Source organism: Adiantum capillus-veneris, chromosome 29, assembly GCF_014529385.1.
Source record: "Adiantum capillus-veneris isolate H3 chromosome 29, ASM1452938v2, whole genome shotgun sequence".
NCBI lineage: Eukaryota > Viridiplantae > Streptophyta > Polypodiopsida > Polypodiales > Pteridaceae > Adiantum > Adiantum capillus-veneris.
The window spans coordinates 101002183-101016667 of NC_140959.1; positions in this window are offsets into that span (position 1 = coordinate 101002183).

Consider the following 14485-nt stretch of genomic DNA (forward strand, 5'->3'; position numbering starts at 1 on the left):
TCGGGCAAACATTTCACCTCAATTGTTTCCTTACATTGATTGGATCTACTTTTTCATAGGCATTTTTAATTTTATTGTTTCCTTACGTCGATTGGACCTACCTTTTTCATGCAAACTATTGAATTTATTGAAATGTTCTCTTGCTTTTACTTTAATTGTTTCCTCACACTGATTGTTTCCACTTTTTCATGGACATTTTTTTATAAGTTTTCTTGTTTCCTTACGCCGATTCGACTTACCTTTTTATTGTTTCCTTACATTGATTAGATCCACTTTTGTATGGATATTTTTGGCTTTCTAAAAGAAGCCTTAGGGGAGAGTTGAGATAGGCATACTTTCAATGTTTTCAGTGACGATTGAAACTTACTTTCAATGTTATTTTGATTTTAATATATCAAATGAATCTTTTTATTTCACCTTTCATTTCACATCCTCACATGGCTTCACTTCTCTTGCATTCTATTCTTTTAGAATGCTAAAGTGCAGTTTCACATTGCACGATTCTAGTAAATTCTACACACACACACACACACACACACACAATATTTATATATATATACACGTCACACACACATATATTAATGAGTTCTTTATATATATATGTGTGTGTGTGTGTGTGAGCAAACCATGGTGAAGGGAAGAAAAACTGATGAAATATGTGAACTTAGTTTAAAAATTCACAAATTTTTATATTTCTGGTAGTATTTTCGGTTCACTTATCTGCTAGAAGGAAACTCGGTCTCTTAATAAAAGAGACATTCTTGAAGAATGCTTCACCTTATATAATTCTAGTTAAATTCAACCAAATGATCTATGATCATTTTCTTATTGTTTTAGAAAACCACCGTGCCCTTTCACTTGTTTTAATTTTATTGTTTCCTTACATGGATTGGACCTACTTTTTTCATGCAAACAATTGAAATGTTCTCTTGTTTTTTGTTTTTAAAAGGCTCCTTTTATTTCAGAGTATCACATGCCTTATCTTATTTCTATATTTTCTATATACTAGGGCAACACACCCAAAAGTGGGCCACCTAAGGCCGCCGACACAGTGCACCATTTTCAATTGCATGGGTGCGATGGAAGGAACGCAATAGCACCTACCTCCCCTAAAAATCGCGCTGCGAATGGAGCTTTGATGGAGACAAAAAATCTACGTGTAACAAAAGTGGCTGTGGATGGAAGGCCACACCAGATGGTAAAATGGGATACTTTGGCTGGCAAGGTTTTGAACCCAGAATAAACGGCCACCTACAGGCTTATTGTTTCCCGTCAGTGGACAGAATAGCGTTGTCCCGTTTGGGACACTTGAGCACAAAGTCAAATTGTGAGTAAAAGCCAAACTTAAAAGGGCCGCCCATCCGCTGGGAGTTGACACGTGGTAGGCGAAAAATTTCAAAAATTGAAATGAATGAGCGTAGCGGCGTGTGGTAGAAGAAGAAAAAGAGAAGAAGAGTAGAGAGAACTAGTGGGCAGCTCGTTTGGCAAGGTCTGCTTGGAAATGGCCTGAACAACCCCATGGGCTCGCGCACATGCTGCAGTCACAACCTTCCCCACATGTGTCAAGGGCCTGCAAAGCTGCAAACCGTGAAAAGGTTGCGAGAGCAGAAGCGTGCAGGCAGTTCAGGCCATAGTGAACCGATGCTGGAGTATCGGGGTGCGACGACAGGTCAACGCCAGCAGGTAGTGGTAGGCTAGGAAATGGCCCCAGCAGCAGGTAGAGCTGGTTGATGGCGCCGGGCGGCAGGTTGCGATTAAGCAGGGTCGCTGATAGACAATAGCAGGTTGGGGGAGAATGATGAACTTGCAGCAGCCTCAATTTAATGTAAGCTTTCACACGCGCACACATACACACACCTCTAGTGTACTCATCATGGGCACTCTATTGATATCCTCGGATCCCACTGGAATGCAAACTCAAACCTGGTTGATGCAGCATTCATGAACAATCCCAAGCAAAGAGAGATACATTGCAGCGAGGGCGTTGGTCATGACAGCAACCGTGAGGGGGGCGGGGCTTGACGTTTCACTTTATCTTTTCCCATCCGTAGGAATATGGGTTAGAGACTCAATTTTGGACTCCATTGCTGCGCTTCTGTGCACCAGCAAGCGTCTCATTGCAAACTCCACATAGAGTCCTTCGCAGACCTGCCCTCTCTGCCTTGAGATAGCCCCTCGACTACTCCAAAAAATAATACAAAGCAGCACGAATCTAGTAACACTTTCAGGCACCTTTAACTCTAGCAAGCAATCATCATTGTTATGTACTTGGGCTAGCACTTAAATCGCATAGCAGGGTAGTTGAAGTGGGATGCAAGTTCATTGTTGCTTCAAGGTGGTGTCGCCTTGATGTTGCTTGAAGTCAACAAGCCTCATGCTTCTCTAGGTGTTACAATCCTTGCTATTCGACTTCTTATTTTGTTACACTTTTATCTTGGTCAGAAGGCCCGGGGGTCCAAGAGTTCAGCAAGAGGGGCATTATTTATGAAATTTTAAGCAATTCAAGAGAGATACATTAACAAGAGAGATTTTTTAGAGGAGTCAATCGATTCATGTCAACATTTTAATGGAGGGGTTTTCTATGTACTTAATCAATGAACGTTATATAGGGGGGGTTCTTAATAGTGGATTCCTCGAGTCAGAAGGAAGGGTGACCATGTTTTGAATGAAACTCCCTCCACTCACCCACACATATAGCTATAGGAAATTCATCCTCATAGCATAGAAACAAGAAATTTATTGCATGCTTAACTTTTGAGTGTTAACCCACAAACCTTATTAATTACAACTCATTGTCTCCATTGGAAAGACATACCAATAATTTTTAGAAAACAAATCATGCTCCTTGCTCTATAGTTGTTGCGTATCAGGTGCCTTGGGAAATGGTCATCTTTCAATATAAGGAGCCTCGAGTTAGGATTGGAGCGAGTTTGGTGAAGCCAGCTTTTTTTTTGATTGTCCATGTACCACTACTGTCGCTAATATTGCCCACTAGAGCTACCACCAATGCCACCCATGATGCTTTTCCACAGTCTCCTCCTCTTCTCCTCCACTGCTGCCCTCTCCTTGTCCACCATGATTTTTTTCCACCTTCTTCTCCTCCTCTGTTGCCATCTCCTCCTCCACCACCTTCACCTACCCCTTATCCTCCTCTCTATACTCTAACTACTACTTGCTTCTCCTGCCCCTCTCCCTCCCCATGCCCTCCTCTTCTCCTCCATTGCTGCCCTCTCCTTCTCCACCATGATTTTTTTCCACCTTCTTCTCCTCCTCTGTTGCCATCTCCTCCTCCACCACCTTCACCTACCCCTTATCCTCCTCTCTATACTCTAACTACTACTTGCCTCTCCTGCCCCTCTCCCTCCCCATGCCTATAAACCTCTTTTTCCTCCCTTTCACCACCACCCCCACCCCCCCAAACTACAGCCCCCCTTCATCTTATTCACTCCCTTGTCTTAGAACACTATCTCACTTCCCTATCTTTTGCCCACTACATACCTCTCCTACCATATGTTCCTACTTCTTGAGTTGGAATCTCTTTCAGCTTAGGTTATGGACATGAATTAGAGGTTGTGGAGTACATGATAAAGATGCGTCAAAATCTCCCGTGCATTGACTTCCTACAATTGTATGGGAAGCCAGGAAAAAAGTTCAAAAGATGCATAAAAGCAAGATCTTGAGCACGTGATAGATGCAATACATAAAGAAGTGGTTTGGGAGATGTGATACATTACATTTACTACATGATGCCTCAATAGACTCCCAAGTGAATGAAGCTTTTCTACAACACAAATGTATTACGGCTTGGAAGGAGTCTGGTGGGTCACACTTTTATTTCAAGTGGCAAAAAATTCTCTCATAGGAAGATATTATATACAATATCAAAGACAAAAAATGGAAAGCTATACATGGTGTGACCAAAGTAGAACTAAAAAAAGCACCAATGAGGTCGCTATTACTTTTTTTTTTTGGGTTGCACCAACGACCTTGCTAGTGGAAGGGACCCAACCATTGATCTTTTTTCCCTCTAATATGTTGTTGGTTTTTCTTTCTCTCATCAACCTCAAATTTTCTCTTCCAACCTCTCCCACTCTAACCGTCCACTGTACTAATATCCCTCTAAGAAAGATGATGATGATGAGAGAGAGAGAGAGAGAGAGCAAACCCTAAGAAAATTATGGAGAGAGATGGAGATGGATAGATAAAGACAATGCTACCTATGTTAGAGAGATTTTATTATCATCATCCTCGGAGGTCAAATATGACATATGGATCAAAGATACATGTGATGTAGTATGCATAGGGCTGATAAGTGATTCTTGATGCTCCAAGATTGTGGTGATGAGAGTCGCAAAAATGGAGAGGGTCATGGCTGAAAATGCGAGGGAAGATTGTGGTGTGTGGTACTGAGACTCTCGAACTTGTCGTGAGTATAATGTGCATAGTTGATTTGACTCTTTTCCATTGCCCCAATGCCATATCTTATATCGAAGGGAGTGGGAGCTAAGCCAAATAGCTTCCATAGTTCAAAGTACCAACAAGGGGATAGGTTCATGCATATAGGGGTGAGTACCCCGGGTGAGTACTGTCTCCTCTTTTGACGAAAAACATGGTTTTGTAGTTGGAAAAAATATGGGTGGTGTAATGTATGAAGCACGACCCACCAAATTTCTCGAGTCGTAATACATTGGAGATGTAGAAAAGCTTCATTCACTTGGGAGTCTATTGAGGCATGATGTAGCAAGTGTAATGCATCCCATATCCCAAAACACTTCTTTATGTCTTGCATCCATCTTGTGCTCAAGATCTTGCTTTTATGTGTCTTTTGAACTTTTTTGCTTGCTTCCCATGCAATTGTAGGAAGTTGATGTGGGTTTTTGATGCAAGGATTTATCATGTACTCCTCAACCCTTTCCATGCCCATAACCTCAATTGGAAGATCTCCTTACTCAAGAAGTAGGAGCATATATGGTGTTTCTGTCTTAACTTGCAGAAAGTTTGTAAGAATATTCTTTTGGACATTCTCAAACTCTTTTCAAGTAAACTTTGAGATACTCGCGCCCCACACTTCAACTTTATAAAGAAGAACTGTTGTCATGAATTTGTCAAAAAGGTACTTCTTGAGAACCCAACATTTGACCTCCTCTGCATTATGTTCTCAAATATATAGTACGCTCTCTTCCCAGCAATGACGCATAATACATTCATGCCACTCGTGATTGGCCGGAACCTCACGGCCAAGGTACTTAAGGCTCTCAACAACTTCAAGTGTCTCATTGTTGTACATAATGACATTATATGAATTCTCCTTATGGTTGGTTTTTACAAGCATAACCTTTGTTTTGCATTCATTCATAATCAGACCAGTATACAAGAAAAACTTCTTAAGGACAACCATAAGCTTTTGTGCATCCTCTAAAATGTGTGATAGAAGCACTGCATCATTTTTATACAACATGATTATCACATTGCAAATGGTAGCCTCTTTAATGCCTTCTTATTTTATAAATTCAAGTACCATTTGTTACAATTGCTCAATGCACATACCAAAGAGAGTTCGTGACAACAAACATCCTTCCTTGATCCCAATAGTGCTTGAAAAAAGTGTGAAATTCCTCTTCTTTTGTGCAATGGACATATTACCTTCTCATAGATTTGACAAAGTGCAAGTATAAACTCACTTGTTGGCAGTTCGAGTTCATCCTTCTCCACAAATTATTACGTGGAATCATATCAAAGACTTTCTTGAAGTCTAGAAAGTAACAATACGATTGCTTTCCTTTCAAACAAATTTCCTGTATGAGAACACAAAGAGTGACAAGATGGTCAATGGTGCTATGACGTTGATGAAAACCCATTTATTCTTTTACATGCTTGCTATTCTTTTTGGCCCAATCACTCAATTTTATCTCCATCATATATCCAAATTACTTTGCCATAAGAGACCCAATCATTATAGTATGGTAGTTGTTTACATTCTTTACATCCCCTGCTTTATGCAAAGGCTTGACCCAATTAGTGCTCCAATCACAAGGCATACCATGTTGAAGTGCAAGGTTGAATATATGACACATCAACTCATGTGTAAAATCTCCCATCCATTTAATCATTTCCAATCACATATAAAATCTCGCATACAATCATTTGGATAATCTCCCATCCATTTAATCATTTTTGGCTTTGTAAAGACTGAGGTGACTAGACCCTGGAATCCACCTCCCAACCTCCCACTATATAGGGAATGCTCCTAGCCTTTTGCCCTAGCCGGATTCCCTTGTCCACACTGCCTAGTCTGGCCCCTGGCCCAGTCCATGACTCCCTGGCCTTGCCCTTGTCCTGACATTACTTCCCCCTCAAGGAAGAGTTTTCGTCCTCGAAAACAAAAGTGGGAAACTTCTTTTTAAGAGCACTAATGTTTCCCAAGTGGCACCTTCCTAAGGTTGATCTTTCTACTTGATTAAAGCTTGTCGACGTACATGATGACGCGTACGTAAATCATGATAGTCAAGAATTTGTTCACATTCATGCGGTAAGGTGGTAGGAGGTTCAACAAATCGACCAGAATCTGTTCGCAATGACATTGTGGTCCCCATGTAACCGCTTACGTAAACGGCTTACATGAAACACCGGATGGATACGAGAATGTTTAGGTAATGATAGTTTGTAGACACGATCACCCACTCGCTTGAGTATTTTAAACGGCCCACAATATCATGGAGATAATTTAGGTGTTTGCCCAGTTTTCAGACTTTCTGAATGCTCTGGCACACGTAAAAATACTTCCTCCCCTTCCTCAAGGGTAACTTGCCGACGTTTCTCAACAGCATACTTATTATACCGATCCTGCACTTGTCGAACGTTTTGACGAGCGAGTTTCAGCATATCCATGTGGTCTTGGAGAAAATCCTTAACCTGTTGGAGTTTTTTGGTTGCCGACCCCACTGTAACAGGTGATCTAGGTTGAAAACCATACATAAGCATGAAAGGACTAAATCCAGTCGTGACATGCTTAGCACTGTTGTAAGCAGACTCAAGAAGAGGTAGATATTCTTCCCAATCTGTTTGTTTCTTGCTAACGTATGCGCGTAGCATATCCTCTAGCACTTGGTTAACTTGTTCAGTTTGACCATCCGTTTCTGGATGATCTGCTGTACTGAGGTTGAGTTGTGTACCCAATTGTTTAAACACAGCCTTCCAAAAGTGACTGTTAAACTTGGGATTGCAATCATTGACAATGTTACTTGGCAAGCCATACAACTTGTATAGGTTGTCCACAAATAACTTGGCTAATTCTGGAGTCTTAATCGTTGATTTGGTTGGAATAAACTTACATAGTTTAGTCAAACGGTCTACGACCACCCATACAGAGTCATGACCTTGTACAGTGGTTGGTAATCCATAGAGATACTTTTCCATTTACCATTGGGAATCTCCAATGGATTTAAGATTCCTCCTGCTTTCAAGCGCTCTGCTTTGTTAACTTGACATTTTTGGCAATGCAAGACATAATTTTGAACAAAGCCATGTAAACCTGGCTAGTAAAACTGTTGTCGTACGAGAGCATAAGTCTTTTTAATACCCGAGTGCCCTGCACTTGGAATGTCATGACATTCATGAAGAATTTGGCGCCGAATGTCTGTGTTCGTCGGTACACAAACTCTCCCCTTATAGAGTAGGTACCCATTGTCGATGGTAAAATTCTTCCATTGCTGTAGTTCATCACTGGACAAAGGAGAATTGTGGGTGGAGGTTAATGATACACTACTAGCATTGGAATGAGAAGTAGTGTATCATTAACCTCCACACTTATGCGTCATCTTGCTCATATTTGCCCTTTAGAGAATCCAAAAATTCACTACGAAGTTCCGTGAACAAGAGAGAATTGATCTCAGGCATATGACTAAGAGCATCAGCCACCACATTGTATCGTCCTTTAAGATACCGGAGCTTTGCGTCATATTTTTGAAGAATCTCAGCCCACCTAGCTTTTCGACCCTTCAAATCGGTTTGTTGTGTAAACCATTTAATGCTTTCATGGTCAAACACAATCCGAAACTGAGCGCCATACAAATAATGTCTCCATGTTTTCAAGGTAGACACTATTGCATAGAGTTCACGTTCATAAGCAGAGTAATTCTGTTGTGCTGAATCAAGCTTCTTGATTTCAAATGCAATTGGCCACCCTTCTTGTCGCATCCATTTCCAAAACAAATGGTTTCAAAGGATCTACAATAGCTAGAATTGGAGCTGTAGCCAATGCATTCTTGAGCGTATCAAAATTATGCTGTTGAGAAGGTCCCCATTGAAAAGCTTTGCCTTTGCCTTTCAGTTGGTCTGTCATGGGAACAACAATATTAGCATAGTTTTTAACGAACCTTCGAAAAAAACCTGCGAATCCTAAAAAAATTTATAACTCTTCCAGATTTCTAGGAGAAGGCCACTGCCGAATGGTATCCACACTGGATCAATCCATGTGTAGTCCAGTAGCTAAAATAACATGCCCAAGATAGTGAATTTCCTTCTTCAAAAAATCACACTTAGATTCTTTGGCATATAATTGATTTGTTCGTAACAATTCAAACACCTGCCTCAGACGTTGTAAGTGTTCTTCTTCAAAAGCATTGTATATTAGAATGTCATCGAGAAAAACGATGACAAATTTACCCAAGTACGGCTTCAAGACACTATCCATAAGTGTCATGAATGTTGCGGGCACATTGGTTAACCCAAAAGGCATAACCAAAAACTTGTAGTGTCCAAACCTTGTTCGAAATACAGTTTTGGGTATATCAGCAAGTCGACTACGTACTTGGTGATAACCTGACCGCAAGTCTATTTTCATAAAAATACGAGCATGAGTGAGCTTGTTGAATAACTCATCAACACGTGGCAATGGGTACTTGTTCTTAGCAGTAACCGCATTTAAGCCACGGTAGTCTACGTACATGCGTATACTACCGTCTTTTTTCTTCACTAATAGGATAGGAGAAGCCCATGGTGAGGAACTGGGATGTTGGATAAACCCTCTGCTAAGATAGTCAGCAAGCTGACGTTCCACCTCAGCAGCTTCAAAGTAACTCATGTGGTAGGGTGGTTTACTGATTGGTTTATTGCATGAAATCACATCAATGCTATGTTGCACAGATCGTATCGGCGGTAATCCTGATGGAAAATCATTAGGAAAAACATCATAAAATTCCTTTAATAAATTTTTTAAATCACTAGCAACCTTTTCTTGTTGAGAAGTAGCCGTTGATGGAAGAGATGAGAGAGAAGCATGCAGTGTTGAGGAATGTTTAACAGATTCAATGTTAGAGAGAAAATGAGATAATGAGTAACACAAGAAAACTTGATCTATTTCATTATCAGAATGAGCTACATAAGCTCAGCTGTACATATCAGTGGTGAAGAAGGCACACCCTTCTCTCCTAACAACAACACATGTCCGCCATGGGATTCAAACATCAAGCTGTTGTGCTCATAGCTACACTTCAGTGATGGTCCTAGGCTATGCAACCATTCCCTACCAAGGACCACGTTTGCCCTCTCCATGTTCATAACCTGCAAATCCAAGGATGTGGAGTAGCCTTGTACTTCCAACGGTACAGCTCGGACTTGAGTATCCCATATTTCGGCATCATATCCATTCATCATTGCTACCTTGTAGCGGTGGGAACTCGAAGTTTGAGGCAATTTGAGTTTTTTCACCAATCCATAATTGATGAAATTGTGAGTAGCACCGTCATTTACCAAGATGCGCACCTTGTGCCCTTGCAGAGATCCATGCATACGTACTAACTCATGTGGTCTGAAGTTCTGTTGCCACATGGAAGCTGTGAGACAACATTCATGCACCACCTCGGTGTGTGTTACTTCCACTATAGAGAATCATGAGGAAGACTCAAGAGGCAACAGTTACACTGTGTGCATTGCTTTCTCCTTGACATGAGCAACAGATTTCCCCTTGGGACAATCATTTTTGCCATGACCGCTTTCCTAGCATTGAAAACATAACTTCTCTTTTTTAGCTTTATCAAAGTCCTCAGGAGAGAGAGGACCACGGGACCCCTTGGGTTTTTAAGCTGCTTCAGAATTGGCTACTATAAATTTCCTTTTATTGTGCCCATACTGTGTGTGTGTATTACCATGTGTATTAGCAGGCACGTGATTATTATGTGATTTATTTTCATCTGGATCATCATGAATCTGTGCTTTCACTATGGCCTCCTCAAGTGTTTTAGGGTCCTGAGTCTTGACGTGCTTCTTAAGCTTTGGCGTCATACCGTGGATAAACCCACGTACTTGCTAAAAGGTGTCTAGTCCTTCCAACTTGAGGATAACATCTCGAAAGTGAGAGATATATTCAAGTAATGATGGGTGTTGGCACATGGAACACGTGTCCCAAGCCGTCCAATTGCGATCCGCTTCATTTGTAGGCATAAATTCTTTTTGAAACATAGCCTCAAAGGCTGCCCAACTCTGTGGTATGATATTCTTCTCCTTGAGAGACATCCACCATTTGTAGGCCTTGCCTTCCAGAGTTAAACTTGTTTGCAATGCTCTGACTGCGTCCGGAGTACGCCATAAGGCATGAATTCCATCCCACTTGCTGAGGAAGATATGCACTGCATCCTTATTGTGATCTCGGTCTTCCCCCTTAAAAGTCGATGGTTTGGTGTTTGTCAACAACTCATCCACCTCCTTTGTAGTGAGAGTGTGCAAAGAATCTGGAGATGGACCTTGTCCATGATCAGAAGGGCCTTGCCCCTGAGTAGTAGTGTGCTCATGCATGTGTGTGTCAACAGGGTCCTTGGCCTGCTGTTGCGTAAGTTGTATGACTAATATAGATAATTTAGTGACGTTTTCATTTAGAGATGCAAAATTTCCTTCCATTACTGATATGCGTATCTGAAGTGCACAAAATTCTTGAATATCAAGCAACTCATAAGCGTCATCACCTCTCGTAGCACCGCGGGCACCCTCCGTGAGAGCATCCAACTGCAAGCCAACATGGACAATTAGAATTTTTTGCACTTTAAGACTATTTGCAGCAAACGGACTGCCTGTCCATGAATGTCGCGGCTTGCCGGACGAGATGTGAGTTTGCTTGTACTCTCAAGTGAGGTCCACTGCGTGTAGGGTGGGCATCAGCTGCGTGTCGGGTGGGCATGCCCCCTTGTCGGCTTCAAAATTTTTCGTTTTTGGGACTGTCCCAAGGCCAATGGTTTTAGGGCTGCTCAATAGTGAGAAAAGAAACCTGCTCAGGGACGGCAATGGTGTCACTGCTACCGCGCGAGGCTATTTGATGGGGGCGTACCCGATGCCTTCCACAGGCCGCTCCCGTGACGGGTATTGCTGGGCTGGCTTGCATGTACCCTCCAAGCGAAGCAGCGCGAGGTTCGGGTGAGGTCAACTGCGTGTCCCTCCCCGCCTCAAGAGGCTCTGCACACGCTCGTCCACTCCGGCACCTTCCTCCCTTAGCAAGAGAGAATCCCCATAGCATGCAACATGCAAGAGCTTCTGAGGCTTAGAATCACCACGCCTTCTTTCCCCCAAAAAATAAACTTGGCTCTTGATACCAGTGTAAAGATTGAGGTGACTAGACCATGGAATCCACCTCCCAACCTCCCACTATATAGGCAATGCTCCTAGCCTTTTGCCCTAGCCGGATTCCCTTGTCCACACTGCCTAGTCTGGCCCCTGGCCCAGTCCATGACTCCCTGGCCTTGCCCTTGTCCTCACAGGCTTGATACCTTGAAGATCTCTTGCTTTGCCAGTGGCCAACTTTTCAATCCCGTTGCGCATATATCTTTAATAGTAAAAAAAGAGGGCATACATGGAAGTGAACCATACAATGGCATCTTTTTGACACTTAGTTGCTTACAATGCATAAGCTACCAAAACTCTCAACCAACTTGCCCTTCAAGTTTTTCCAAAATCTTCCACATGCACATGTGCCTTTTTGTGAAATTGAAAAAATTGATGCTTTACTTTCCACGCTCTTCTCTTATTTTGAATCAATGCCTTGTATGCATGCAAATGAATTTGATAGCTATCTTTCTCCATAGTTGTATCTAGCTTTGTCAAGTACTTTCGTGCATCTTGACAATCTTTATCAAACCACCTTTTGTGTGATCTATCTTTGTTGATATCATGGATATGTTTTATGGAAAAACATTCTTCAACACACAAGAACAAATAACTTTCTTGAAAGCTTCCCATTTAGTTTCCAATGATACATCATATTGGAATTTTGACATCCATAAATTTTGCTCAGCCATGTCAATATACATTGGTGCCCGTTTAAAATCCATAAAAAGAGATAAATTTTCTTCACTTGGCTAATATTTTCATGCTTAATTTTTTCTCCATATGTAAGATCAATACATAAGGTCCAATGGTCTGATTTTGTGGTCCATTGGTCAAGTGGCAAAATCTTTATGTGATACATGATGGCATTGAAGACTAGCATATAGTCAATCACACTATCCCCGTTGTGTTATGTACATGTAAACCCATCGGTTCCACTCCATAAATATACACCAATGTAAATGAGCATACCTATGCTATTAAACATGTATAAAGGTAACGTTCCATAGTTATCTGCTCTTCCTTATCTATTGAAGTATAATCATACAAGTGAAATTCCTTGAACTCCCTTGAAATGTATGGCACATCAAATTGTTGTGTATCATGTTGCAACGTTTTTGTGTGGGCATTCATATCCCCAAAGACAATAACATCACCTTTTTCTTTAAAATAAGCAATGTCCTCCTCTATATCAACAAATGATTGATCTCCATCCATGCAAGCACAAAAAGGAGAATCATAATGAGAAATGTAGCAACCAGCTATAAAAATGGGAGCTCTTGTTCGTGTCAAAATTTTCAGCCATACATAACGTTTGTGCTTGTCATCTTTGAAAATTGACGAAAAAGTCATCTTTGTCCATAGTTGTATCTAGCTTTGTCAAGTACTTTCGTGCATCTTGACAATATTTATCAAACCACCTTTTGTGTGGTCTATCTTTGTTGATACCATGGATATGTTTTATGTCAAAGCATTCTTTAGCACACAAGAACAAATAACTATCTTGAAAGCTTCCCATTTAGTTTCCAATGGTACATCATATTGGAACTTTGACATCCATAAATTTTGCTCAACTATGTCCATATACATTGGTGCCCATTTGAAATCCATACAAAGAGATAAATTTTCTTCACTTGGCTAATATTTTCATGCTTAATTTTTTCTAGCATATAGTCAATCACACTATTCCCATTGTCTTTTCTCCATGTAAACCCATCGGTTCCACTCCATAAATATACACCAATGGAAATGAGCATACCTAAGATCAATACATATGGTTGAATGGTATGATTTTGCAGTCTATTGGTCAAGTGAAAAACTCTTTATGTGATACATGATGGCATTGGAGAGTCATGCTATTAGACATGTATAAAAGTAACCTTCCATAGTTATCTCACTCTTTCTTATCTATTGAATTATAATCATACAAGTGAAATTATTTTAACTCCCTTGAAATGTATGGCACATCAAATTGTTGTGTATCATGGTGCAATGTTTTTGTGTGCCCATTCATATCCCCAAAGACAATAACCTCACCTTTTTCTTTAAAATAAGCAATGTCCTCCTCTAAATAAACAAATGATTGATCTCTATCCATGCAAGCATAAAAAGGAGAATCATAATGAGAAATGTAGAAATCGGCTATAAAAATGGGAGCTCTTATTGGTGTCAAAACTTTCAGCCATACATAAAGTTTGTGCTTGTCATCTTTGACAATTGACACAAAATCATCCAGCCCTTTATTAATCATACATGCTACCCCTCCTTGTCCTCTTCGTTTCTTGAGATTCTTTGACCACATTAGTGAATGTACATTTAATCCTCAAACCCATTAATCCTTTGTGCATCATGCTCCAAAGTTTTAACAAGAAGTACAACATTGACTTTGCTAGTTAGTTCATCTATGGAAAACCTTGCATTCCATACGTATCCATTGAAATTTAGAAAGAATACTTTTCATTGTATCTTGGCCTCATATGTAACATATTCCTATTTTCTCGAGAAACTTGCCTCCTCCTTGGGCATGTTTTTTTCATGAGAGATATCCTTGTTTTCCTTTTTCCTATCCTCATGATTTTGGGATGCACATTTTGTTGCATAATGCGATCTTCACATACAAAACATTTTGTATCTCTCAAACAAATCCAACTATTATCAAGGATAATATTTTGCATGGTATCATCCGGCATGGTGCATACAATTGGCCGTTCTCCTTACTTACCCACTCTATGTGCTCTATAAATTATAACTCTTGACATGAAAAAGTGGATTTTGGAAAAAATCTTCAATAACAAGCAAGAGAAGGAGGTGTCTCTAACATCTCTTCAAAAATTCCACGAATAACAATGTTCTTGGAATGTCGCCCCCATTCCTTTAACTCCTCTATATCCACCTT